The following is a 5121-nucleotide window of genomic DNA, read 5'->3' on the forward strand; positions in this document are numbered from 1 at the left end:
GTGCGGTTGGCGCAGGATAGAGCAGGGTTTAGAGCTGTTGTGCATAGGGTCGCTATGAGTCGGAAACGACTCGATGGCACATAACAACAACAACATACATTAGGTATGCAGGCAAAGTTATTCCGTGATTAAGTGGCCAACATAAACCTTGCAGCTTTTGTACCAAATATAACATATAAGAAAAACCCCATTTTAGAACAGTCTCTTAGGTATCTTCAGCAGTTTCTGAGTTACCTATAGGAAGTTCTGACTTAGTTGTATAGAATTTAATATATGTGTCCACCATTAAATCTAGATCCTGTTTTATATCAATATTAATGTTAAGCAAAGCCAAGTTGCTTGACCTTTGGTCTATCAAAGGGTTTCTTAAGTATGCTTGGAGACACTTTCATTCATTTTCATAGCGCACATTTTCAACCTTCATCACTGGAAGAATACACAAGACCTTAGAAATGCATAAACATTTGGGAAGAACTTGATGTCAGGCAGGTGAAGGGCTTCATAAATGGTGGATGGAAGCTCTAAATCTTTTCCTCTGAGTTTCCACTTGATTCTCCAACAATGAAGCTCGGGGGACAGCGTGTCAAGATTGGGTAAGTTACTCCTGTACATGCCAGCCTGGTGTTCCTCTGACGTATTAAACCTGCGCTGCCCCATGACAGACGGGACCAGAGATAAGCATTTAAGAGCTTTGAGGTGCTGTTCTGAGAATATATATTTTTTTTTGAGAATATATCTTTTAAGTTCCTGAGTAATATGCTCTCTCCTTGGGACACTCAGGTTTTTTAAATAATAACTCTCTGAGGTTAGCTGAGAATCCAGGTTGCCCTGCTGAGCTCGGCGGAATTTCCCAGGAAGTTTCATCTGAATATCAAGTTTGGATGCAAAATTTGTGGCTTCCTCAAACCAAAATTCATGATAAACTTCAATATTTTCCATCACTTCATTTAGTGAATGCAGCACTGCAGTCAAGCTGCTGGCAGCAAAGAAGACATCAGAGGTCTGACCCTGTGGGTTTCCCCCAAAAGCTCTTGTAAAAGACAAGAAGTTTTTAAGAACAATTGTAACAATGAAATAAAAATCTGTTATTGCACTACAGTGTATAAAGTCTTGGCCAGCTATGCAATTATTCCATCTAACACTTGTGTCATTATTTATACCATCTAAACATAGAACCATTCTTGCATTTGACACAGCAACCAAATGTGAGAATGGTTACCCACGGTGACAGTGTTTGGTGGAGCTCTACGATTAAAACAAGCTTGGAAGCAGGAGTGGAATCCACTCCCAAAATAAACCTTATAAAACCTAGAGAAATCCTATGAACTTGGAGAAAGGATGAAAATTACACAAGTGTCCAGGTCTTTTGTTCATAGGGTTGCTATGAGTCGCCTATGACTCAATGACACTTAACAACAACAACGGCATAGAGAGAGAGCAGTTGGCCTAGTGTACAGAAAGTGATGCAAGCCAAAGGTGGGTGACTCTAATCTGCAGCCCGGAGGCATGTTTTTAATTGTTTTTGTTCAAACATTCTTCTAGGTTGTATAATGTTGGTCTGTCCACTTGCTGTACAGAGGTACATGGTTGCTGTGAAGCTAAACACTGTGACACTGATGTGTCAAATGCAAGAATGGTTACACATGGTGGACAGTTGCGTGGAGCTTCCTGATTAAAACAAGCTTGGAAGCAGGAGTGACATCCGGAAACCCTATGAACCTAGAGAAAGGATGAAAGTTATACAAGTGTCCAGGTCTTTCATTCATAGGGTCACTACGAGTCACCTACGACTCGACAGCACTTAACAACAATGACAAACAAGTGCTTGCAAGAGGTCCACTTAGGTTTCGAAAGTATCATGCCAGCCTATCAACTGAGAATGGCAAATTTCCTTCAGCTCATTATCCCTTTCTTCACTGTTTTGAAAAAGGCCAGAAATTACAGTCAAGTTCTAAAAGCAGTTGTGGTGGTCAGTGGAAGAGAAAACAAACTTCCTCAATTGTTCCCTGTACAACAGATACTCCCGTATCAGGTACAGATTTTGCCAACCACGTATTTAAGGCACAGAAAGGACAGAGTGTGTAGATGGCTTGAGGATATTTCCCTGAAAGTGTAGAAGAGAAAACCGTCATCTTGGAAGAACATCCACTGGACATGATGTAAGCCTGGACAGTATTCATGTTTAATGCCCATTTCTTAGTTACTGTAGTGTGAAATTTCACAGCCAGAATCTCCGCATCAGCTTCGTTAAGGCAGGAAGCCCACAAATTCCTCTCTCAGATTATGAGATTCATCCACAACTCTCACCAACACAGACAGATGCTCTTCCCCAGCTAAATTCAGCACATTGTCTGTGATAATGGAAAAGAAATGGGAGTCTCTCACTTCCCTGAGAGTTTCTTCCCTAATGCAGTTCTCGCAGATCTCGAGCACCTGGTTCTGCTGGGTTTTAGAACAGAAGAGTGGGTTGACGGCTGTTGTCTCAAAGTGCCTTCTCAAAACCTCTTCAGAATTTATCCGGCACTCCAGCAGAGCTTGAAAGTTATCAGGAGTAAAGAGACCATCTGGGATTTCATCAGTTTCATGACCATCCAAAAGTATGTTCTGCTTTCCCAAAGAATCAAAATTTCAAATAAAGATTGTAGGTAGTCTTTGTTTTCCTTCTCCTCAAGGGTCAAAGGCAAAATGTCTTCATCCTGTTCTTCATCACCTTCTTTTGCACTGAGCTTCTGGGCATTGCTGTTGTTTGTTTATTTATGCATTTGCTCTTGTTCAGAAGTTTCATCAGTTTTTTTTTTTCTGTTTCAGTGTCCTGATTTCATCTTCACTCAATTCTTTTATTCACTTTCTGTGCCCACTATATGGATTGTTCAGATGACTGGTAAGATCAAATATTGTTGGTATAGCATTATCTCCAAAAACTGCCCTATAAGGACAAATTCTACAGATCATAGAGGTCTCAAAGTGTTTGGCACATGACTTAAGCTGATCAGGTATTTTATCATCTAAGTCTGCTCTCCTACAATTCTCCACCCCCTTCCAGCATCTGGCTGGATCCTGCAGGAACCTGAAGAAGGCCAGGCAGCAGCACAGAAATTCAACATTGTCGCCCACCCGCCAGCTGGCCAGCTCTCCCCTCCATGCTTCCTCAGGCAGCCTGGGGAGGGGAGCCAGGCCGGCCCAACTCAGCAAGGCCCAAGGGCGATTATTTTAAGAGATAAAGAAGTTACGGGAGGAGGAGAGAACAAAGCAAAACCTGAACCACCCAAGAGCAAAATATAAAACAAACAATTAAAAAAGCTATGGGAAATAAGAATAAGAGAGGAAAAAGTAGAGACCTTTGAGGGAGGTGGCCTGGGCTCCTGACTGGTGCTCTTGTCAGTACTCTGGGAAATGAAAGCGTTGTCTGGCCTGAGCCTGGTCCAGCAGAAGGCTGGAGTTGGGATGCCCAGTTGGGTCAGAGTTTCTGTTCATCTGAGAGGTGGTTGAGGCTCCAAGAAACGAGCCAGGTCACAAGTAACACCTCTTCTAGTCTAGGGAGGGTTAAGAGGTAGGACACCCAGCCTGGGGCAGAGTTTCTGCCTGCCTTTGAAGAACCTAGGATAATACACATGGGCTGTGGATGGTGTTTTTGCCAGGCTAGGCAAGGGTGCAGGCAGGGCCTCAGAGACTGCTAAAGTGAAAGAATAGTCACTGCTTCCCTGAAATCTGTAAAGATAGAACATTTTGTAGAGGGTGCACTGCACCAAATGTGACTATGGCCAAGCAAGAGTGCCCAACAAAAGTCCAGGACCCTAGTCAGAGGTGGTGTTCCCACTCACCAGAGACTGACTGCAGGCCAGGCAAGGCACAGTCCACCTCCTCCCCAAGGGAGTCCCTGGGCACAGAGCCGTGAACACATTCCCAGTCAGATACAAAATGGCAAAGACTTTGGCCCAAACAGAGCAGGCAAGGGGCCAAGAAAGCTGCTGACCGCCTGGTGGGTGCTGATGGTGGGGGAAAGTAATTTCCCTGATTTCCAGGGGAACATGGGGAGGGGAGTGTTAGGGTGGGAATCACACCTCTCCTTTCTTCAGCCAACCTCTGGTGAGGATACCATAGTCCTGGATTCCCATACCAAGCAGATGGCAATTCAAATATCCACATTGCACTGTTTGTGGTTCTGTGTTCTGTCTCATTATTAAGTATTTTTCTTCTTCATTTGGTGTTTGAAGTACTTCTTTGTCTTCTCTTTAAACTCAAGAGATCCAGAGTTGTCATCCTATTTGTTTTTTTCTGCTGTCTTCAGTGAAGGCTCTGGACTTCCATCTGCCTAGCCCGCCATCTTGCCCAGAAGTCTCTCACTCTGCCCATTCCAATCCTTGTCTTGCTCTGCCACAGAGGCTGAAGGCTAAGGTGATATTTTCCAGACTTCCTTCTCTGTGGGGATCTACCTAGTTTCATAAAGCAAATGTATGACTGGAAGGGATCTATATTTGTTCCCATTCCAAAGAAAGGTGACCCAACAGAGTGTGGAAATTATTGAACAATATCATTGATATCACATGCAAGCAATATTCTGCTGAAAATTATAAAAAATCATTTGGAACAATATGTCAACAGAGAACTGCTACATGTTCAGGCTGGATTTAGAAGAAGTCATGGTACTAAGGATATTATAACTAAAGTTAGATGGATTTTGGCAGAAAGCAGAGAATACCAGAAGAATGTGTATCTGTGCTTCATTGACTATGCAAAGGATTTTGACTGTGTGGATCACAACAAGCTATGGCTGACTCTGAGAAGAAGGGGAATCTCAGAACATTGGATTGTGCTAATGGGAAACCTATACTTACTTGGACCAAGAGGCAGTCGTCAGAACAGAGCAAGGAGACAATACATGGTTGAAAATCAAGAAGGGGGTCCATCAGGGATGTATTCTGTCTCTATACCTTTTAAATCTGTATGCAGAACAGATCATCTGAGACTCTGGGTTGTATGAGGAAGAATGTGGCATCAGGATTGGTGGAAGAGTCATCAACAACCTGCATTATGCGGATGACACAACCCTGCTTGCTGAAACTGAGGAGGACCTGAAGCGCTTGCTGCAGAAGGTCAAGGACTGCAGCTTTCAATATGGAT

General features: G+C 43.3%; 1 pseudogene; it reads right to left on the reverse strand.

Annotated features, from left to right (window-relative positions):
• Positions 1 to 205: 205 nt before the first annotated feature.
• Positions 206 to 3901, reverse strand: LOC102855611 (annotated as a pseudogene).
• Between the last annotated feature and the right edge of the window lie 1220 nt (positions 3902 to 5121).

The sequence above is a fragment of the Elephantulus edwardii genome, unplaced genomic scaffold, assembly GCF_000299155.1.
Source record: "Elephantulus edwardii isolate Elephantulus edwardi_28Jun2011 unplaced genomic scaffold, EleEdw1.0 scaffold00058, whole genome shotgun sequence".
Classification (NCBI taxonomy): Eukaryota; Metazoa; Chordata; class Mammalia; order Macroscelidea; family Macroscelididae; genus Elephantulus; species Elephantulus edwardii.